We start from the raw sequence: 24,139 nt of genomic DNA, 5'->3' as shown, positions 1-24,139 counted from the left end.
TTCTTTAAGTGCATAGTTTCTACTAGGAGGCCTTGTAATGCTGGGCCCCTCAAGATAAAGAATGCGCTAGGGTGTGTCCAGAACAGTTACCTTTACTTCAGATGCTGGCTTCACTTTGCAAAGACTCTGTGATTTGGACCCTTTTCAAAGCAGAGCATTTGAGAATAACCAAAGGCAATGTATCAGTGTTACAGCTTCAGGCTGAAGATATAGAGGCAAGTGGATACTCAAGGGCACCTCACAAGGCACAGACTGGCTAGGACCCGGTATGGCCCAATGGTTTCGGCAGTGCATACAATGTGAGTACCGTGGCTTGTGTGTTCCATTGCATGGGCACTTAGCTGCTGTCCCTCCTGTACAGCTTTGTACAACAGATTGCCCAGATTGCATGCTGGGTATTTGATTTTTCTTGTGTGCTTCTTCTCTGTGGGGCTGTGGGCCTGGATGGTAGGGCTGTGTCTTAGTGGTTTAGTACCACAGTGTCTAGTACAGCGCTTGGTACATGGCAGGCAATCAATAAATCAACAGATGTTGAACTGAGCTAGAAGGCTGTTATTCCCACATCTTCACCTACTGACATCTTACTACTTCATTGACATAGCAGGTGTGGAGGAGGGAGGGCTGGCAGCCTCTGTTGCATTCTCTGATAGTGGTGCCTTACCAGCGGGTGAGGCAAATAGAGATGGTGATCAAAAGGTGGCATCTTAGAAAAAAAAAGTTTTAATGTACTATTCTACTGATAGTTCTGTGCTGAAGACATGGTACCAGACACTTTGCAAACAATCTTGTTTAATACTCCTCACAAATCTGTGAGCTATAAATTGTTATTCCTATTTTATAGATGAGGAAACTCAGGCTCAGAAAAGTTAGTCTGCCTAAGATCACTCAGCAAGTATGTGGTGAAACTCAAACTGGTACCCAGGTCTATCTATAACTCTGACTGGAACCAAATTGACTGGGTTCAAATCATGGTTCCCTACTTAAAAAGCTGTGTGATCTTGGGCAAGTCTCTTAACCTCTCTGTGCCACACTTTCTTCATTTGTAAAATGGTAATAATGATAGCACTTACCTTAAGGGGTATTTTGAGGATTTCTTGAGATAACATGTATGAAGTGCTTATAACAGTGCCAATGTCAATGGTAATTTTATTGTTATCTTTATGTAATGTTTGCACCTCCATCTTTTACTTGGTTAAGTCCATGTCCATCTTCCTCATTGAACTGTATGTTTTGAGGGCATGGAACATAGCTCATTCAGCTAATTTCCAGATGTGGGAAAACGTGTCCATTGGAGTAACAGTATAATGAAATGATAACTTGCATTTTATTAGTTACTATTAATACTTATTGCACTTTAACTATGGAAATGGACCTTATTCTCAAAAAATGTAGACGACTACAGAGGTACACACAGCACAGATTTAGGCTGACCCCTTCCTTGAGACTTTTCAGAGAAACTGTTTGCAGAAAGGACTGTGAAAATCTTGGTAAATAGGAAGCACATTGTTGCTTCTAAACCAAAATGACATTTGTTTATAGCTTTGGCTGAGGGTCTGACGACGTCTCACTGAAATGCGATGGTATTTTGTTTTTTCATAGTTTCTCTTTCTGAAAGAGTATTATTATTATTCTGTTTTTGGTGAAAAATACTTATCAGCAGTAGTTGTAAGTTAAAAATAACTTTAGCTTGTCGGTTGAGGCAGAGGCGGGAATCAACCAGATTTGTTCAAGTTAGAGTGAATTTTATAAAGGAGGAGCTAGAGGAACTCAGTGTATAAAATTCATCCTGTTAGTGTTGTCATAAGGAATGTATGTTTAATGTCACAACAATTTGCATATGACCTTCCACCCTGTGTCTGTCTAGGGTGCGGCATCCCTGAAACAGCGTGAACTACGTCTGTTAGGTGTGTGAGCAGGAAGTGCCAGCTGTGTGTTATTTTTGGGTCTCTGGCTGCTGCAAGTCCTGCCAACTAAATTAAAGTTGGTCAGACACATGTCACTGAAAATATGCTCATTACTTTAATGAGAATCATTTGGCATTCCTCAAATGTGGGCCTGGTTCTGTTTTTGAGAGAGGGTCAAAGACATTTTGCTATAATCCTCCTCCTTTCATAGTCCAATTGCTCAGTTTTAATGAAAATTCTTTTTTTTTCTTTTAATAAGTAGCTAAAAGGATTTGAAGACAAGGCTGCTAACTTTTGTATAATTTAAGGAAATGAATGAAACCACAACATTCACACCAACAGGCCAAACTTCTAGTGTCTCTTTAAAAAAAATGATTTTAAAGTAAGGATGTTAAATTTATTATAGTTAATTTGTATGTTAAATTTGTTATGGATGCAAAGCTCTCAGTACAATATTAGTGCCTAAAATTGGTTAAAACCAGCTTATCGAGAATCCTTGCAATGGTATCTTGAACGGCTGAGTAGCAAATTTTAGTTCTGAGATTTCTCATATGCAAAAATAGCTTGGACAGAAATTCATCTAGATATTGTGTCTAGTGGTTTACTTATTGTCATTAATGTTCACGTAACTTTGCACAAGAGGTATTTTTATACCCAGTGTATGGATGAGGAGACTGAGGCTCAGATATGTTAATAACTTACTCAAAACACTGCTTAAAAATCAGAATAGACCTTAGAGGTGATCTAGTCTAATCCCTCCTTTACCCATGAAAAGGGCCAAAGAAGAGAGACACTGAGGAACACAGAGCTAGTTAGTAGCAGTCCTGGAAATTGGGCACCATAAGACCAAACCAACAGGGTTAGAATATTCCATTACTCTTATTGTACCAACCAATGTTCCTCAGAAATGTAAATTTTGTTTTATTTTATTTTATTTTCGAGCCAGAGTCTCAAACAGAGTCTCACTGTGTTACCCAGGCTAGAGTACCGTGGCATCAGCCTAGCTCACAGCAACCTCAAACTCCTGGGCTCAAGTGATCCTCCTGCCTCAGCCTCCCAAGTAGCTGGGACTATAGGTGAGTGCCACCACGCCCAACTCATTTTTTTTTTCCCTATTTTTAGTTGCTTGGTAAATTTTTTCTATTTTTAGTAGAGATGGGGTCTCGCTCTTGCTCAAGCTAGTCTCAAACTACTGACCTCAAGTGATCCTCCTGCTTCAGCCTCCCAGAGTGCTCCTGCTTCGGCCTCCCAGAGTGCTAGGATTACAGGTGTGAGTCCCTGCACCAGGCTGAGTAATGTAGATTTTGAAGTAAAATTCAAATCTTCTGATTTACACATTTCAGTGACTGAAATTTATCAGGACTTCTCATCAAACGAGTTTGGTCCAAAGAATACAAGAAAAATAATAACAGGTACTTGAGCCCCTAAAAAGGTTATTCTTCAAATTCGAACAGGATCCTGAGAAACAACAGATTTGAAACATCAGGTACCCTGTAAGTCCTTACCTTTCCATTAGATTACATGCAGACCTGCTGCTTATTATTTTTTGACAAATTTTTGTCATCATTGCATGTTTTAACTGGTCGACTCTAGTGATTGGAGAAGTGTTTAGTGAGTCATGCTAAGTCTGTTTCCTTGTATGAGTCACCTCCTGATTTGTTGAATCCTGGAGAGATCATTTAAGCTGTTTGGCATTCTGTTTTCACGTTTACATACACACGTGTTATAGAGACGGTTGTGTGATTCTTTGACATCATTGATTGGAGGATGATTGTTAACAACCATTGCAATTTTCCACTGGGAAAGAGGAAAACACAATTCTTTCGTGTCCTCTGTCTTGGGTGGTTTGTCTATTTCTCCCTGTCTTACCTGTAACATTTTTCCACAGGAAGCAAAAGTCTGTAGGTGTACTCTCTTCCCTGCTGTATACTTGATGCCTGGCACACATGAGACCTCAGCATATGTGGCATTGAATTTCTAAGCTGTAGCCTAACAATTGTGGCTACATGAACTGCAAACCATTTTGCTGCTAACAATTGTGGCTACAGCAAACCATTTTACTGCTTCTCTCAGATGATTCAATAAAAATAAAAATAAAACAAACCCATGATTTCTTTTAAACAGTACATTCATTTCAGGAGGAAGAAAGTCATTTAAAAATCAGTACAGAATGTTCATCTTCTCTTTCATTCCAACTACAGCCCAAGATATTCAGTCCCCTAAGGGACGTAATATTTTCAACCAGGGCTTACTGTTGATAATAATTTAAGAAATAATTTAGTCTTTTAAACATCTGCTTTGCTAAAAATGGCATGCCATAAAACCTTTGCTAAATGTCTTTAAGCTGTGTATTTATTGAAGAGATGGTGCATATCTTAGAAATTTTCCCTCCTTTGTCAACTAAGCAAAAGGAGTACTTATCTTTAAGTTCTGTTTCTGGGCACTTTACAGGTGGTAACATTTATTGTAGAGCATCACCCATTCATTGTCTCAACAGGGACACATCATGCCTTTGTTATGTTCCTGGTGCTCTTCTAAGGCAGCTTTGGGAACACAGAGATGAATACTTACTCTCAGCGAGTTTGTAGGCCATCAGGAGAGAGAGACATATAAAAACCATGTGACATGTGCAGTGAGAGAGAGAAGTACAGGGTATTATTAGGACACCCGTGAGGATAAAGCACCTCACCAGTCTGGAATAGTCAGAAGAGGCTCCATGGAGTTGGTTGTAAGCTAGGTCTCAAAGGCTGGGTAGGAACTGATCAAGCAAATGCAGGTAAGGGTGGATGTAGGTGGGCCTTCCGGGTGGAGGAGACAGCAGGGACAAAGGCAGAGAGGAGAGCAGCAGCAAGGGGTGTGGTGAAGGATAGAATGAGAGGCAGAGTGTGAGGACAGCTGGCCATGGGGAGGTGGGCAAAGGCGGCATCACAGAGGGCTCCGTGTACGTCAGCAGAAAGCTTTGGCTCTATCTGAAGGAGTGGGAGCCACGGATGAGCTGTACACCAGGGAATACTGGCCAGCAGATAGTGCTGTAGGTAGGTATCTCCCGGGGGATGGAGAGAGGGATAGAAGTACATGACAGGAGGCGAAAGACCAGTGGGAAGGATGTCACTGTTCCCAGGCAGCAGTTGGTGAGCCGCAGAGACAGAAGAGCAATGAATAGCTGGAAAATAGGCTTGAGAGATGTTTAGGGGGCAAACGCTGCAGGACTGACTCGGTGACTGCTCAGATGGGAGGGATGAGGAAAGGGAAGCGTCAAGGAGTCTCATTGTTCTGAGTGAGACCTCACTTTCACTGGTTTTAGGGCCAAGAACAGAACAAGTTCTGTGCTTCCTCTGCCCCCGGGAAGATTGCCTGTGTTGCTGGAAGGACTTCCTCCTAACTGCCCAGGCCTGCCCAGAGGAAGAGGCAGGAACTCTGTCTGGAACAACATTCAGAAGAGATCTTTTCTCCTTGCTCTCACCTGTCTGATCCATCTTGAATAAATTGTTTTTTTTCCTGCCAGTGGTTACAGCACTCCGAAACATAGTCCTATAAGTATTCCATTTCCAAACGCCTTAAAAATATTATAAATATATATACTGTGCTATTTCGCACTACCAGTAAGTTATAACAAATTTTCTTTTACAAAAATAAGCCAAGAATGAAATTACCTAAAATCAACAAATAAGTCAACGCGTGGTGAAAATTTATATTGCTTTTATACCATCTGGTTAGGATCCCTTTTCTGCTAGCCCCCTGATTTAAGGGGATGCCTCACTGTGTGTAGTCTTGGTGGGGATTTTGATCACTTCCAAATATAGGACCTAAAGGAACCAGATTTTCTCACTCCCTGCCAGAGGCAGGCATGTGACTTCGGTTTGACTGATCACGCAGTCTTCTGGGGAAGCGACAGAAGGAGGCTGTTGGTTCTGCGTCAGAGGGCATTCCTGCCAGCATCGGTGAGGGGGCAGGTGCCCACCACGGGTGAGTCCCGTTGTGGGGGCTTTGCTGTGGTCCATGCTGCCTGGTCCTATGGGGCTTTTTCAATTCCTGCCTGTTTTCCAAGCCTGTTTCTTTAGCCTCTTGCTGATACTATGTGCCCTGATAGTCTTCCAATAAAATCTTTGCATAAGCCAGGGTCGATTTCTGTTGCTTGCAAACAATAATCCTGATAGTGTAAACCTTCCATGTAGGAGAAGTATCCAGAGACTAGGTCACACACAGAGGCTCGCCCTCCCCTTCACCCGTCACTCCCCTATGCCCCTCTGGTCTTATGTGCTCATGTGTGTACTGGAGCCAAGGGTTGAATTAGACCACAGAGGATGATTTGTAAGTTTTGGGATTTACAAAAAAAAAAAAAAAAAAGATCTTCTGAGAAAACTGGACTCAAGCCCAGAGAAGGGATTTTGCCTTGCACAAAACTTGCAGATTTAGAAATATTGAGACAGAGAAGAACATTGAATCATCCCTGTGTGACAGTCAAAGATGAAGCATTGGAAAGCTTAGAGCTGTAGATTTTGCTTATAAAACCATGGTATGAACATCATCAGGGCAGCAAGCCTGAGCCCAGAGAAAGTTCATTTGGTGAGATTTTGTAAATTCACCCAAGGCATGTGTTTTGTGACAAACCATTTCCTTAATTGATGCTTCAGATGTGGCATTTGGTTTGTAACATTTGGTTTGGCAGTAACATTTCTTGTCTATTGCATGATTGACTTTTATCTACATTGGTTTATTTACCTCAAAAACCTACAAGGTAGGTATTTAAAATATTCCTATTTTATTCATAAGGAAACTGTACATTAGGTAACTTGCTCAGAGTTACACAGTTCACAAGTCACAGAGCTGGGATTGTGCTCTTTCTGTAATACCATTTTGCCTCCTGAAGGTTGCATGAGGGCCACAGGGGAGAAAAAGAACCGAGAGACTTTAGGATTTTAGAAGAACATTCTTCTTCCATGTAAATGAGAATTGGGACTGGAGACATAGCTGACTGGTTTTTAACATAGCTGACGCTGTGTAGTCTGAAGGGGCCTTGGTTGTCTTAGTATCCCACTCAATGTCACCTCTAAATAACCAAGAAACTCACTTTGTGGCAAACGAAGTACAGGGTTGGGCTCTTGCTGACAAAATTAGCTGATTTTGCTGTGTTACCCATCACTCAGAAGCTTTATGTTACAGAACTGTAGAATGACCTTCTAAAGACCAGCTAGGAAATAACTCCCTAAAAATTTGGGAGTACTGTCTTGCAGAGTGTGGTAAATGTGGTGTTGTGTCCCCTGTATTCAGAACACATGGTCTTGGAACGCAGGGGGAGGACGGGCATAACCCCATCTTACTTTTAGACTATTACACCTAATAACCCACTTACAGCATTTTGGGTTCCCGTTCCTGAAAGCTTAGTTTGGTGCATTTGGAGGTCCTGGTTTCCACCTGGGAACACAGATTTGTTCCATTAAATTTGAAGCTGAAAACTAGTCATTTTAAGCTCCTCATGGCTACTGAACCAACAGACAGACAAGATGGTAACTGTATTGACTGGAGTGATTGACCTTAATCACCAAGAGAAATTAGGTTACTGTTATCCACCAATGCCAAGAAAAACCATGTCTAGAGCTTACAGCAGGGATCCCCAACCGATGGTGAGTTGGATAATTATTTCATTGTATATTACAATGTAATAATAATGGAAATAAAGTGCACAATAAATGTAATGTGCTTGAACCATTCCGAACCTCCCTCTCCTCAGTCCGTGGAAAAATTGTCTTCCATGAAAATGGTCCCCAGTGCCAAAAAGGTTGGGGACCACTGGCCTAGAGGACTCAGTGGGTCACTTCTTAGCACTCTAATACACAGTAATAACGGTTTGTGGAAAACTGTGACAGCTCAGTAAATACAGGATCACAAAAGCTCAGATCCTGTGGAAACGAAGGCTTGACTCAGTCTGTCAGGTAAAGACTCCACCCCCCTGAGATGCTGAGGGTCAGGAGAAGGGCGAGTGGGCAGTGGAAGAAGGAAGCTCTGACTGTTGATTTCTGTTCCATGGGCAGCTACTGCAGTGCAGACTGTAGCTGTTATGCTTGTCTTTTTTTGTTGTTGTTTTGTTTTAGAGACAGGGTCTCGCCCTGTCACCCAGGCTGGAGTGCAGTGGTGTGATCATAGCTCACTGTGGCCTTGAACTCACTGGGCTTGAACTCTGGCCTCAGCCTCCCAAAGTGTTAGGATTACAGGCGTGAGCCACTACGCCCAGCCTACGCTTGTCTTATCTAATTGATTATATTTTCCTTTTCCTCTCACCTTTATTCTGCTACCTCATGTGAAGGGTACATTACACTTTAGGCTCCAGGTGAGAGTGTGACTGTGTTGACATCATGACATGACATGACAGTTTATGGGACTCTGTGTCTCAGCAATGCTGGGGATGAGAGTTTCTTCACTCGAGTGAGCCACCTGGGCTCTCTTGCCTTCTGGTTTCCAGTAGCATTTGTCAGTGAAGGTTACCGGCAGAAGAAGAGAGATGTCAGGGTATTTCTTCCTCTCGCCCTCCTTGCTTCAGCACCTTAGGCTTAGGTCTTCCATGACCTCACTTCCTATCAGGTTGGCCCTCTGCCCCAACTTCAGCTCTCTTGGATTCTGTGAGCCACTTTCTTCTTCCTGTCCGTTAAGACCCATAGGTAGCAGCAGCTTCCTGCAGCTGCTAGTCTCCTGTAGTTTCCATTAACCCTAGCCACATCTCGGTCCCTTCATTAAAACCTCTTAAGTTAAAATATTTGAACAAAGTTTTGTAACACCTGCTGGGCCCCTGCGTGATACAATTTCAGTGATTTCATTTTATTGAAGCAGTCTTCATTTCCCCAGAAGATATGCAGTAGTGTTTTTTGAAAAAGCAAGAGTCACCATGATATTTAAGTCAATTGGCTCTGCAAACATCTGATTTACATGCAGACTTCCAGGAGGAAGTCATGCCAAGAGTAATATAAAATAAGGGGAGGGGGCTATTTTAAAAGTCTATTATTCTATCTAAGACACTTAGGCAAATACACTTTTCTCCTACTATGCAAAATGCCTACGACAAATAAGAACATTGATGTCTACAGACATGTGATAGAATTTATCTGTTACTCTACCTTTTCTATTGGCTGTCATCAAATGATAATCCTTTGGGATTTGTAATAAACAAATATTCATTTATTCTTTCTCCATGCTTTTATTTGTACTTACTGAGTGCCATACCAAGTCTCTGCCATTGGTGAAACAAAGATGAATGAGATGTGGCCCTTGCCCACCAGGTATAAGCTGGGCACAGTGTGAGAGCCTAGATGTGCTTCAGCTGTCACTGATTAGCTGCATGACCATGGGCAAGTTCATTCATGTCTGTGCTTTTGAGTGTTCTCCTATGTAAAAATAATACTAATTTTCATTCACTCAACGAGTACTCATTGAATGCTTGCTAAGTGCAGTGCAGGCATTGGAGGTATAAGACTGAAGGGAAACACCCCCCCACCACCAAAAAAGAAAGCAAAACAAAACAAACAACTACCCAAAACAAAAATAAAAGAGAAAAGCCACAGCACCAAAACAAAATCAAACAAACCTACCCCAAACAAACGAACATAAACCCTGCTTACTGGATGGCCTCTGCAGTCATGGCATTTGTGGTCTAGGGATCTACTTTGAAGAGTTATGAGAATTAAACAAGACATTTCTGCAGCAGTAGGCCCATAGTAGATACGACATTATGATCATCTGTTGAGGGAGGTAGCCCCCTTGCAACAAAATGTAATGCATGATTTATGTGTGCAATTAGGAGAGTGTACAGAAGGAAGGAATTTATTCTGTTATGGGAAAATCACAGAGAGTCTTGTAGAAGAGCTGACATTTGAAAGAGGGGCCAGATTTCTTTAACTGGACAAAGGATGAGGAGGATGACATTCCACGGAGAGGGCAAAGCCATTCAAGAGTGAAAGTGCCCGTGGTGTTTGAGAAAAGGTTTTGAACTCAGTTTGGCTGGGACAGAGATTGTGTGGAAAGAGGCATAGGGAATGAGCTGGAAGGCAAGTTAGGACCTATTCCTACTCCTCAGCCATAGGAAGTCTTTGCCTGGGGCAGAGGCAGAGAGCCCTGTGGGGGTGAGGAGAGCATCTTCCATAGTGTTGGACCCTAGAACACTGGAGGCATGTTGAAACCAGTGTATGCCCATCCTTGTGGGAGGGGCACACCATCTTCTTCTGCTTTAAAAAGTTTTAATGGCTGGAGTCCCTAAGCAAGGTGAAACCAATGAATCCAGAGTACTGTTTTGAAGTACAGAAACAGTATAATATTGGTACAGGACCACCATGTTTAAATGGCATCCCTCCTTGGCAGGTTTCTTCCTAAAGAAAGCACATGGATTGTATGTGACAAAATCGGTTTCCTTTTACAACATGTCAAAAATATAACTTATGACATGAAGGACCAGCTTTTGGGATTGGTAGACATCAGGGATCAATGTCAATACCACTTGATTTTCCTCATCTATTTTTCAGGACCAAAGGGAAGGAAGAAGGGCCAAGAAGAGATTGACAATACATAAAATCACATTTGCTGAGCACACAGAGGGTACCACTCTCAGTGCTACGTGCTGCTGACTGACAGATGAATAAAGTGAGGTCTGTGGACCCAGAGGAGCCCACAGTCTAGTGAAGGAGAGAGCTGTGTCTACAGGTAGTGCTGGGCTCCAAAGATGTTGTCCCATAATGACCTTGAGATGTAAATATGGTTATCCTCATTCTCTGTTGTGAGAACTAAGCTTCCCCTGAAGTGGAATTATTTGCTGGAAGTCACCTAGCTGGGATATCAAATCAGGGTCCCTGCAGGGAACAGATGGCACCGTCAGATGGAGGTAATTGGGAACAGTTTAGTGAAAGAACAGTTTACAGTTGTTCGGGCAGGGTAAGGGAAATGAACAAAGGAGGGTAGGGCTTTCTGGGCACAGCAGTGAGGACGGATCTGACCATCCTAGGCCTAAAGGGGCAACTGGAGGGAGCAGTTACAGAGCCTAGAGAGAGGGGCTATGATTGTAGGGAAGGGCTCCAGACAGGGGTGGATGGTAGAAGGGTGCAGCCAAGTCCCAGTGACTCGGGGAAAAGGAGCCAAGGGGAATACATATCCCTCTGTCCTTCAATCTCTTGTTGGCGCCTCCATTGACAAAACCCAAGGAGAAACTAGAGGTCAAGTGAGCTCACTGATGCAGCCCAGATGGAGCAGCCTCCTGGGACATGGACCAAGGCAGAGGAGGGCAAAGGGTGGAGTCTGAGAAGGCAAACGGAAAATGCCCAGCACAGGTGGGAAGGGAGAAAGAGGAGATTCAAGTCCCTGGTTTTTCCTGGTTCAGATCCCCTTGCCTTCTCTCCTCTGCCTTATCAAAGCAGCAGCTCTTTAACACCTACATGTATCACCTTCACAGTGACCTGAAGGATGGTATGAAAAGCTGGCAGGACTGAACAGCACAGTGTGGTGGAGTGGACATGTGTTGCTTTGTCCTACTCTGACATCCATTGCCCCCTTTCTTTGGCAGCAGCACCCCTATTTTCTTTGGTGAACCACCCCTCCCAGATACTTCACACAGGTGCCCTAGGTGGAGCTGTCTTGCCTGCAGGTGACAGGGTGGCTTGTGGCCCCGGTGAAACAGCTCTCCAGATATGACAATTTCCTGTGGTCAGCACAGAGGGTCCAATTCTCAGCCAAGTGCTCCAGAGGATTTCCGGCTGGAGGAAGTTCTGGGAAAACTGCCTCCTCAGGTCATCCCATTTCCTCATAGGTGACATAGTTGTGTTTGTAGTAATGGGATTCTGCCCCTCCAGGGTGGGGCAGTCCTCTTGAAACCACTGCAGTGTTATTTGACGTGGGTTCAAAAGGTGTTTTTGTCACGATGTGTCATCTGGATTTGACATCTAGGTTCTAGAGACAATTCCTCACTGGGTCACTAGTGCCATCTTGTTAGATGGTTCTTGGGTTATAATCTTGTTATAGGGTTAAACACACACACACACACATGCGCACACACAAACACACACACACACACAAACACACACTGGTTGAGCATCCCTAATCTGAAAATCTGAAATCTGAAATGCCCCAATGAACATTTCCTTTGAGCATCATGTCAGTGTTCAAAAAATTTTACATTTTGGAGCATTTCAGATTTGGGGTTTTTGGATTAGGGATACTCACCCTTTATCATGTTATACAGTTACGTATAACTAGTTTTAGGCATCATACATGGGCATCAAATTATAATCATGAAATGGTGACCAGTGCGTTGGCTTGTGTGTCTTTCTCCAAAAGGTCTAGGAAGGAAGAGCTGAGCACAAGCCTAGTGAATCATCCTCTTGGATATAGTGAGGCATTCAGAGCAGGGGACCCAAATAAGGCAAATCAGAGCCAATCGCAGGACTCTTGCTGGTCAGACTGGGAAGACCCTTTTCCACAGGAGTTGCTGAGAGGTGGCACAAAACCGTGCAGCTGTTGGCAGCCACATTGCCTCCACAAGGGGAGACCCTGCCAGGGAATGGAGCTAATACAGAGGACGGCATAGCTGAAGATACAGACTAGGGTGACTACCTTGTCCCAGTTTGCCTGGGACTGTCCTGATTTTAAAACTAAAAGTCCCACATTGTCCCTCAGACCAGACAGTTGGTAACCCCAACTAGAGATTGAGAGTGTCCCAATGACATCCTTTGAGTTCCCAGATTCAGCCCTGCCTGTGGAGTTTTCACTGGTTTCTGTTTGCAACCAACCAGGTCCTGAACCAGAACTGGGCATTTTAGGGCACAGAAGCATCTGTGTGGATTTGACCCAGTCGATTAAAGCCTTCCAGCCAATTCTTCTTGATTTTCTGATCTTTAAGATGATTTTTATGTTCTCTTCCAGCCCCATAATGTCTATGCATCTATATTAGCCCAGTCTCTCAACCTCTTCCTCTTCCTTTTTGCCATTAAGACAAAAAAAAAACCAAAAAACAACAACAACCCACTGTGCAGAGTGTTCCAAGATGCAAGCGATGTGCTTGAGCTGATGTTATCATCCCCAGCATGGTTTTACCTAGATGAAAGTGAGGACTATTAAAGTATCTGCTCGTAACGTTTATGTGAGAAGAGGGCTGGAACACTAGGCTTGAAATAGTATTTATTGTGCTTGTGATACTAAACAGCTGGAAAATATTCAAGAATCAGGCAGTTGCTTCACTGACACTGAGGACTCTCAGGGTTGAGCTTCTGCAGAGCAACCTCAGGCAGGGTGTTTTCTAAGTCCCAGTTCTCCGGAGGAGGAAGAGACCTAGTCTGGGCATCAGGATTCCTGGATCCTAGAATAATAATAATGATTAGAGTTGATGATGCATTTTAACATGTATTATCTCCTGTGAGGTATTCCCTCCACCTGTAGCAATCTCCCCCCGGGTACTTCACTATTTCTACTTATTCTCTAGTCTCATTTCAATGTCCCTAGGGAGGTCTTCTTGGCACCCCTAGAACAGGCTTGGTTTCTGTAGTGATCATGGTGAATCAGGATAGATTTTGGTTGTCAAGCACTCCATCTCATCCTCCCTTTTTTGGGAACAGCACCTCCTTTCATTGGGGGAAAATTTCCCCCTTTGCTTGTGGTTTTGGTGGTGCAATTCATCACAGTACCTTCCTCCCATAGTACAAACTCCACAGGGGTTTCCAGGTAGCCAGGCTGAACCAATCATAGTTCTTACCCCCTGGCACAGTGATTGGCCCATAGAGGGGCATGTGACCTAAGGAGGGCCAGAGTCTTCTCTGGACTTTGATCTAGCCAGACTGGGAGAGAGGGATGGTCTCTTTCTGATGGGGTTGCTAAGCCAGAGGGTATGCATCTAGGGTTACCAGAGACTATCTTTCTTAGCAGCATTGAAGAAAACTATCAGCATTAGGAGATAAAGAAGCCAGGGCTTAAAGGGAAGCAGTGATGAAGAATTAAGTGACAGTAAGATCTCTCTTTTGAGATATAACCCACATACCATAAAATTCACTTTTTTAAAGTGGATTTTAGTATATTCACAGGTTTGTGCAACCATCACTACTATCTAATGCCAGAACATTTTCATCACACCGAAAGGAAACTCTAACCTTTAGCAGTCTCCGTTCCCTCTACTCCCTGGGCTACTGGAAGCCGCTAATCTCTTTTTCATCTCTGTGGATTTGCTTATTCTGGACGTTTCACAGTAAGAGAATCATACAATATGTGGCTTTTGTGCCTGCCTTCTTCACTTAGCAGGATGTTTTCAAGGTTCGTCCATATTGTATCGTGTATCAGTACTTCATTCCTTTTTATGGCTAAATAATATTCCATTGTAAGGATATACTACATTTTGTTTTATCATTCATCAGTTGGTGCATATTTGGCTTATTTTGGGGTATTATAAATAATTTTTCACAGAACTTTATATATTTATAATAAATTATTTCTGGGATGATTTGTTAATGTCTATCTTTCCCACCAGACTATAAATCTATGAGTGCAGGGGAGCTGAGTGCCTAGCACCTAGAGAATGTTTAATGATTACATATTTGCTGATTGAATAAATGAAAGACAGAGGAGTATGATTCCCCTTTTACCGACAGGGAAACTGAGAATCAGTGAGATGAAGTAACTTATCCAGTCATATAACGAGTGCATCCATCAGAATAACTAATTATAAGCAACTAATTATAAGAAACCAACTATGGCTGATTTAAGAAAAGGAATTTATTGAAAAGCTACTGGGGAGCTCACAGAATCACCAGGAAGACCCAGGCTTAGAGCATGAGCTGGAACAAGGAAATCGAGATGGCAGCCCAGACCAAGGCCAAAATCACAGCTGAGAAGAGCCTGCTGAGGACACTGCTGGCCTCCCTACCAAACAGAGGACTTTATAGAATGTACCACTGCTGCCATTACAGTCCCCAGGTATCAGGAGTTGGTGCTATTGCTGCTGGCCTCACTGCAATGCCTTTTCCATCGGCCCCACTTCTTTAAATCATCAGCTTCTGATTGAAAGTCCATGGTCCGTCTGTTTGGCTGTGACTTAGCTGCAAGGAAGCTGAGAAAGTGAGTATCTGACCTTTTTGGCTTCTATAATAGAGGTGGCTTTGCCTTAACCAAGGACTCATTGTGGGGAGTTCTCTAGAAGGTTTAGTGTTGGGTAGAAAAAAATTAAGTTTCACTCTAGTAATAGGTAGAAAGCCAGGTCTTTCCAAATTGAATAAATTACAGTTGTTTGATAGTTTCTGACAAAATGCCCAGTTTTATGAACCTTTTGACTAAGTGAAAGCCTCACTGTGTTATATTCTGTCTACTCCCCACTCTCCAAATGTCAGGTGTCAAAGCTATGATGGGTCATCATGTACTCAAGGTGCCTATTAATTTCTTTTCTATCCCTCACCTTTTATTTTAAAAGCAAATCCTGCCAGAACACAGTGCCCTTTTAAATGTAATCAGAATTGATTGCCTTAAAATACAAGCACAAAAACAAAACAAAATACCCAGAAAAAACACTAGGACTTCAGCCTCTGATCTTGCCATGCATATGGGATTGTGGAGCTTTCCTTGCTGCCTTAGACCTTGAGAGTTGTGCCCTGATGGTTGTGGCCATTTCCCACCCTCTGCCCTAAAAAGGAAAAGATTAAGAAACATGTGGCTTTTTCCTTGGCTGTTGTCCCCAGGATTTTTCATGAGTCAACTCCCTCTATCATTTCTTCATCATCACCTCAAGGGGAGCCTACCACAGACCATCTCTCTGGTACTCATGGAAACAGAGATGTTGCACCAGATGTGAGACCTCATCCTGAATTAAGCAGTCTTTGAATCTATCAGTGTAAAAATGCACCCACTCTCCTCTGCCCTTGGGTGCATGGATAATTAAGCCACACAATTATTCACAACTACTGAGGAGCTGCCAACCTAGGTGTATGTATGCCAAGAGACCTCACGTTTGCCAGACCATAAGGGAAGGACATTCCAGAGAACAAGCCCATCTTTCTTTATTATCTTGGATGTTCATGCTGGAGAGACCTTAGAGAGAATCCAGTTTTAATGTCCCCCCTACACCCCCCACTTTACAGAAGAGGAAGTTGGAGGCTGGAGAGGTAAAGCATTTGCTTGGGGTTCCGTAGCTCAGCAGTGAGTGCAGGGCCAAGGCAAAACTTTGGTTTTCCAATTGTAAAATAGAGGTGATAACAATAATAAAATATTACCCTGTGAGTGTTAAACTTATGACATCAAATAAGAAGATGAGTGTAAAAGCACTACTATACAGATATTTGGTCAATTTAGTGGAACGTGAAGAAGTGCTTAATCTTTCTGTGCCTCAATTTCATCACCTGTGAAGTGAGGATAATAATAGTCCCCCCTCATCAGGTCATGGGAGGATTAACTAAGTTAAAATATGTAAATTTCTTAGTAGAAAACTTGGCACATTGTGTGTACCTCACGACTGTTGGCTATTATGTTGGTTAATAGAATCTAACACTCAAAGGAACCTTCAGTTAGGCCCTGCTACTTAAACTGATAAATTAAAAAATTTAATTACATGATTAATTTACTCCCTCCAATTTTTTAAATTAGAAATCTGTCCAAAAGAGGAGGTATCACTGTCATATTTTTAATGAGCCCTGGGAACAGTAAGGAAGTCTGTCACGGGAGAATTGGGGAATGTGTTATCTTTCTAAACATGCAGCCTCTAGGTATTGCCTTGTGGGTGTGGACTTGTTTCAAATCCTTGTTCTGGTGGGTACTGGCTGGGTGCTCACAGGCTGATGCCTTTTGTCTTTGGTCATCTATTTCCTAAACTATAAAAAAGGGAGGGGGTGAATAGGCCCCTTTTGGTCAGTTCTAGACGTCTCTGTAGGAGTTGTGGGCATTGGACCTGAATTTATTGATTTCCTAGAACAGGAGAGTGTATGTGAAGCTTGCGGACTCTGAAGGACTCAGAGCCCTGGGTTCGAGGGCAGGCTGGTAGGATGCTGGTCAAGGTATTTAACTATTCTAAGCCTCAGTTTTCATATCTACAAAATTAGGACAATAACAGTTCTTCCTTCAAGGGTGGTTGTTAGAATTTCATTAGCTAATGCCTGTACGCTGTTTAGCACTGTGTCTGGCACCCTGTAAGCTCCTAGTAAGTACTGGCTATCATAAAAACAGCCACTGGAAGGTTTTTGTTTCTAGAGCGAACCCCCTGATATTAGTTTCTTTCTGCCATGTTCTTAATCTTTTCCTCTGAAGTTAAGTTCAAAGTTTTGGATAATTGAGAGTTCTGTGAGTTGAGTGCTAGTTAGTCAAGAGTTGGCTTCCCTCCCATTTGTAGTTCATGTATGTTTATGGACAGAATTTGTAAGGGGCCTGCTGGGCATCAGATGGCATTTGTCTTGAGCACATTCATTCCAAGGGAAGGGGATGGATGTAGTTTGCCACACAGTGGTCACCACTCTCAAACCAGTCAGGCAAGCCAGTCTCTAGAAGATCCAGATAAGATCCTACCAGAAGTAGAAGCAACTTCTTCAGAAAAAGAAAAATACATCTAATATCATGTTTTATCTGAGATCATCAGGGAATATATTTTTCTTGGAAATAAATAAAAAAGAAGCAATCTCTCCATCCACACAAAAGTAATAAGTAGTAATAAAATCTTCTGTGAACACTCACTTCTTAATAACCCAAACCCAGAAGATGTGGGTTCAAAGTCATGGGTAGAATGATATTTAGATGCATCACATAAAAACACAAAGAACGTGGAGAACTTGGTTATGGATTTATGACATATTTATGAGGCTGAATATTTGCTTTTTAAGAGCCTCCTTTCCTTGGCTTTGCAAAGGAAAGGCAGCTCCAGAGAATGTTTCAACTTGGCCTCCTGCAGAGTGATGGGGGAAAGGGGGTGGGAGAAGGCAGAGAGGCTGTTTAGCTGTGGATGGAAGAGCACGTGAGCACATGAACTTGCTCAAGCATCTCGGCCCCTTTGCATAGGACGTTAACTCAAGGGTCTTGGTGTTATCCTCTGGGCAAGTAGTCCTTCTGGAAGAGAGGTTTTAGAGGGGGTTCTACCTCAATCTGGTTCTGGGGTTCCAGGCCATGGAGTCCTTGGTACATTGGTAATGGAACCATTTATCATCCACGGCTCTCAGTTCTCCTTCCATAGCCTCTGCACCTCCCCACTCTAGAATCTTACTGTCTGATGACCTTGCTGGCCACCCAGTCCCCTAACTGTACCCTCTCCCAGGCCTTCCTTCAGTGGGTTCTCTCTCTTCATCACCTGCCCATTCATCAAGCCCATTACTTTGCTCAAGGTCAACCAATTATAGTTATCTCGATACTCACAATACCATGCATTGAACACTTACTATGTGCTTGTTGCTAGGTACTTTACAAATATTATATAAATCCTTACAAAAACTCAGAGGGATGGGTATTTGTAGCTCCACTTTTTATATGAGAAGATTAATGCTCAGCTCGCTTATTTGATATCTTAATCCAATCATGCTGCTGTAACGAAATACCACATATTGGGTAATTTATAAAGTATAGAAATTTATTTTTCCCAGTTCTGGAGTCTGGGAAGTCCAAGACCAAGGTTCTAGCAGATTTGGTGTTTGGTAAGGGCTAGCTCTTTGCTTCCAAGAGGATGCCATGTTCCTGTGTCCTGACATGGTGGAAGAGACGGAAGGAATAAACTCTTTCCCTCAAGCCCTTTTATAAAGGCACTAATCCCATCTGTAAGCATGGACCCTCATGGCCTAATCACCTCCTACAGGCTCCACCTCTTAGAGACACAAATATTCAAACCATAGCATTTGACTTGTTCAAAGTTGTACAGCTAGTTAGCAGTGGAGCCAGAATTTAATCTCAGACCTTCTCTTCAAGATCTGGGCTCTTTTTACAACCCCAGTGGTCTTCAAACTCTGTGTCTCCAAGGAACTTTTCTCACTACAAAATCATATAGAACATAAACGAAGGGGGAAGAGTTCCACCTTATATGTTTACAGTGAGTCATTCATTTTGAATTACCTGCTAGGTAAGTTTTATCAATTAATTAATTCAGTGGGATTGAGTTATTTTTGAGCACAAACCCTCTTGTTGTAAACAAGACCCTGGGCAACTAAGTTAAAATGGGGATAATAAATCCTCCTTGGCAGGTTGTAGCTGGGCTTAGAGAAGGTAATGGTGGCAAGTATCTGGTACATGGGAGGCACCATGTGAGTGGTGGTCACTGCTATGATTTCACACTTGATTTTAGTCAAAATACGATGACCACAAGGATTAATTTCTCATTTAAAAAATGACCTAAGAAGGTGTTGCTTTCTTTAAAGACATCAGAACCCAGATGAGTCTTTGAGGCTCTCCAGCCCTGCACGGGAGAGAAGGCCTATCTACTGGGAAGAGTGTGAAGGGTCCCGGGACACGTTTAAGTGCGTGGAAAGACGTGCACATCTGCTCTCCTGAGCCAGGCACACTACCAGCTGGGAATTCTGACATGGGACACTTATATCAGTGCGGCAGCTTCTCGGAACTTTGGAAAATTCTTCAGTTCCTTGGTCCCTTCTGGCAACTCCACAGGGGCTCTGATTCTGACATTACCATGGGCAGTGGATGGCCAGGTAATGCTTATTGCTCCTATATTTCTTCCTCAGTGGCTGAATCCCTTGAAGGTCGTATTCCTACTTCAGGCTAGATTTCAAAGTGTGTCTTTCACTTGAAACAGAGCCAAGAGCTGGACTTCAGGGAACGATTCCGGCCAAGGAAGCTGTGCTAGGGAAGGGGCTGGGGGAGAGAGGAAATATCTTCATTCTCTTGCAGCTGCCGCTCCAAGAAAGCAAGCTGTTTTTTCTTCGTCTCTCGGATCCTCTTCCTCTTGCTGTCACAAGTTTCCATATGGCTGTCCTAGGAGAGCTGTGGAGGTCTCAGCTAGCCCCTGGAGGGAGTACTTGTTAGTGTTCCTAGCAGATACATGAGGGAAGGAGAAGGCGAGTTGCCAGGAGGGGCCTCTGCTTACATGAAGGCGTTTCCCAAGCAGAATAAGGAACTTGGAGAAATTGTATATGCCTTTGGGTGGAGCTAGGCCAAGTGAGGCCAAGGACGTTTGAATATTTATTAGGGAATATAAAAGCTGGAAGGGATTCATGGTCTTAATCATTGATTTAGAATCAGAGCATTTTAGATCTGGGATTTAGGAGAAACTCTAGGGTGCTGGGAAGTTGTGACTTGACCCAACAGGTATTTCTTGAGTATATGAGTGAAGGCACTTGGCTGCAAGTGAAAGAAACTCAAGATAGTTGAGGGGAAAACACAAGCATGGAGGAGATTCATTGGCCTCCGTGCTCAAAAAGCCCAGGCTGGATCTCAAGCTGTGGGCAAGGCTGGAGGTCCCACGTCTCTGCCTCTTTCCACTTTACATCCTTTCTCACCTCTCTGCACTGGCTTCAACACCAAGAGCCTTTTCTCAGCAGTGACAAAGATGGCCACTGGTGCTTCCTCATTGGCTGCAGCCAATCCTGATTGTATAATAGAAAGAAAAGACATTAACACTGACATTTAAGGAGAACAGTTTCAGAGTCTACACACCCCAGCTGTGGGCATCCTTTGTGTGCCAGCAGTGGCTCAGGAACTTCCCTGATTCTAGGCTTTCCCCTCAGTGTCTCTTCCAACAGGTGCTGCAGTCTTGGCCTCCTAGCCTTCATCTCCATCCTGCCTCTTGCCTTTGCTGTTGGTGTCTGGTTTTAGGCAACACTAATCATCCCTGAATCAGCTTGGCCCTCTGGCTTTCTGGACTCGTGTGGCCTTGGTGAGCACCCCAGATCCAGTTCTGGCCCCAAGAGAACTCACTCCCAACCTGACTGGTCTCCCCTTGCATCCCACCCAGAGAAAGTTAATAAAAGTACAAGATTTAATTAATTGCCTTAGGTCTCTGTGCATGACTTCAGAGCAAAACATAGTTAGGTCATTCAATATGAAATGTCTGATTTTGATTAAAAAATGTAATTTATTATATCTCAAATAAGAAGCAGTACAATTAATCAAAGTTTGCGCCTAAACTCTTGACACAGTTTTGTCATCTCAACAGTAGCTTGTTTATGCCAGCAGTGAAGAAGCCCGCAGAGTGACTGCCGATGAAATTGTGAAAGGCGTTTTCTACAGCTTGTTGGGAATGGAATATTTTGCTTGCAAGAAGTGGTCCAAAGCCTGCAAGAAGTGGTAGTCAATTGGTGCAAGGTCTAGTGAATACGATGGATGACAGAGAGAGAGTTTCTAAGTCCAGCTTCTGTAGTTTGAGCAGCGTTGTTTGTGTGACATGTGGTCTTGTAAGAGGATTGGCCTGTCTCAGCTGCTTAATGGCAAGCATCCTCATCATTTCATCCAATTGGTTGCAGTAGACATCTGCTGTAATCCATTGACCAGGTTTCATGAAGCTATAGTGGAGAATACAGTGCCGGACCACCAAACAGACATCATTAGCTTTTTTTGGATGAATATTCAGTTTTGGACTGTGTTTTGGCACTTCATCTTTATCCAACCATTGTAACAAATGCTTGTGATTGTCAGAAAGAATCCATTTTCACCACATGTAACAATACAGTGTAGAAATAATTCCCCTTTGTGTTGTGACCACAAAGAAAGGCAAGTGTCGAGACTGTTTCTCTTCTGATGCTCATTTAGTGGTACCCATCTATCCAGCTTCTTTACCTTGCTGATTTATTTCAAATGGTCTAATATTTTTGGAATAGTAATGTAGAAACTTGCTGCTGGTTCTTTTTTTTTTAATTCAGCATATTACAGGGGTACAAATGTTTATGTTACGTATATTGCCCTTCCCCAACCTGAGTGAGAGTTTTAAACATGTTCATCCCCCACATGGTGCACAATGCACCCATTAGGTGTGTACATACCCATCTCCTCCTCCCCCTTCCCATCTGTCTGACACCCGATTAATGTTATTACTATATGTGCCCTTAAGTGTTGATCAGTTAATACCAATTTGATGGTGAGTACATGTGGTGCTTGTTTTTCCATTCTCCGATGGGCTGCAGCTCTATCCAGGATAATACAAGAGGTGCTATACCACCATTGTTTTTTGTGGCTGAGTAGAACTCCATGGTATATGGATATATATATATATCACATTTTATTAATCCACTCATGTATTGATGGGCACTTGGGTTGTTTCCACATCTTTGCAACTATGAATTGTGCTGCTATAAACATTCTAGTGCAGATGTCTTTTTTATAGAATGTCTTTTTTTCCTTTGGATAGATGCCCAGTGATGGGATTGCTGGAACAAATGGTAGTTCTACTTGTAGCTCTTTGAGGTATCTACATATTACTTTCCACAGAGGTTGTACTAGTTTGGAGTCCCACCAGCCATGTACGAGTATTCCTATCTGTCTACATCCACGCCAACATTTGTTGTTTTGGGACTTTTTGATAAAGGCCGTTCTCATCAGAGACAAGTGATATCTCATTGTGGTTTTGATTTGCATTTCACCAATGATTAGAGATGTTGAGCATTGTTGCATATGTTTATTGGCCATTAGTCTGTCTTCTTTTGAAAAGTTTCTGTTCATGTCCTTTGCCCACTTTTTGATAGGGTTGTTTGATTTTTTCTTGCTGATTTTCCTGAGTTCTATATAGATTCTAGTTATCAGCCTTTTATTGGATGTATAACATGAGAATATTTTCTCTCATACTGTAGGTTGTCTGTTTGCTCTCATGATAGTTTCTTTGGCTGTGCAGAAGCTTTTTAATTTGATCAGGTCCATTTATTTATTTTTGTTGTTAGTGTGATTGCCTTTGGGGTCTTCTTCATAAATTCCATGATGGAACTCATATTCAAAAATTAACATGAATTTTTGACTTATCCATGGTTTTACAAAAATTGCTCTAAAAATTTTTTTGAAAGATAATCACAACCCAAACCATGCACTTGAAAGACTGAGGATGTACTTTCACAATAAAAATAAAAGAAGCATCAAAGTGAAATGTCAGAGATATCAACTGTCAACCTTACTATTTAAGGGAATTGGACATTTTGTACTTAATAACCTGATAACTAACATTTATTGAGCACTTACCAAAGGACAGCAAATAAGTGCTCTAGTGTTTTAAACTTCATTTAATCCTCAGAGCAACACTAGGAGGTAGGCACTAGTGTTATCTCCCTTCACAGGTAAGGAAGCTGAAGTTGTATTAGCAGAGAAATTTAATTTATCTAAGATTACTCAGCTGCTGAATGGTAGAGTGTTGTATATACCAGGCAGTCTGATTCTGGAGCCCATGCTGTGACACATTAGTGCACTAACTCCCAAGCCCAGCTACTTTCATCTTCTGAGTAGCACTTCACACATCAAAATGTTTAGACAGTCATGGTAATGGCTCATGGCACTAGGCAGGGCTGTCGTGTGTGATTGGGTGGACTGTGCACTGCTCAACTCAGGAGGTGCCATTCACATTGTTGTCTGTGTTAATTGCATCCCCCGGAGTTGTGCAGTGGACAATCTGCCCAACTCCATGTGGCTGCTCTGAGGCCTCAGGGCCTGCACAAGCCAATAGTAGAAGGTCACATGGAAATGCCAGGGGCTCGGTTGGGGAGCTATTAAAAACTGCTGGGGTGTTGGTGTTGAAGATTAGGAATCACGGCAATAAGCCAAGGTAATGGGAGACAGGAGCGCAGAGAACTCTTGCTGGGGCAGCCTGACAGCCCGCTGGGCGGTTTCTCTCATCCTCAGACCTGCACTAGAGGACTCTTTAAAAAAGGAGGAGGGGTTAGTTTTTTGTATCATAAAAATAATATATGAAGGACATTTAGAAAATATAGAAATGTTTGAATAAGAAAATACTCATTGTCCCATGGCCCAGAGAAAACCACTGCTAATATTTTGTTGTATTTTCTGTAGACTTTCTATATATACCTAGATATCTAGAGATAGTCCTATAGATCTCTTTGTATAGATCTATAGGGCATATAGATATCTCCCTCTCTGTATCTATTGATCACTCTTCTATCTCTATTTCTGTCTCTCCTTGTATCTATAAATTGATCCTGAATCTATGTATCTATTATCTATCCAACCGTCTATCTGGAGATCTTTAAACCTATCAATCGGTCATCCAGATAGAATCTTTCTCTTTCTGAGGGAGAGCGAGCAATACATTATTTTTATATGATTGATTGTGTTAAAAATATTATAAAGACTATTTGTGCGATTTTCACGTGGCCTTCTAGAAA

The 24,139-nt window shown here is 42.6% G+C and overlaps 1 long non-coding RNA gene across 2 annotated transcripts; it reads left to right on the top strand.

The window, feature by feature from the left end:
- The first annotated feature begins 2,946 nt into the window (after nt 1-2,946).
- LOC123644447 lies at nt 2,947-5,408 on the top strand. Of its 2 annotated transcripts, none has more exons than XR_006737136.1 (2): nt 2,947-2,980; nt 5,209-5,408. It is a non-coding gene; the product is annotated as an uncharacterized LOC123644447 (long non-coding RNA). The 2 variants fall into 2 exon arrangements; XR_006737135.1 differs by lacking the exon at nt 2,947-2,980 and adding an exon at nt 4,529-4,939.
- Nucleotides 5,409-24,139: the final 18,731 nt, after the last annotated feature.

The sequence above is a fragment of the Lemur catta genome, chromosome 9, assembly GCF_020740605.2.
Source record: "Lemur catta isolate mLemCat1 chromosome 9, mLemCat1.pri, whole genome shotgun sequence".
Lineage (NCBI taxonomy): Eukaryota > Metazoa > Chordata > Mammalia > Primates > Lemuridae > Lemur > Lemur catta.
Note: the sequence above shows the minus strand (reverse complement) of the source record. Positions and strands in the feature narration are given on the sequence as shown.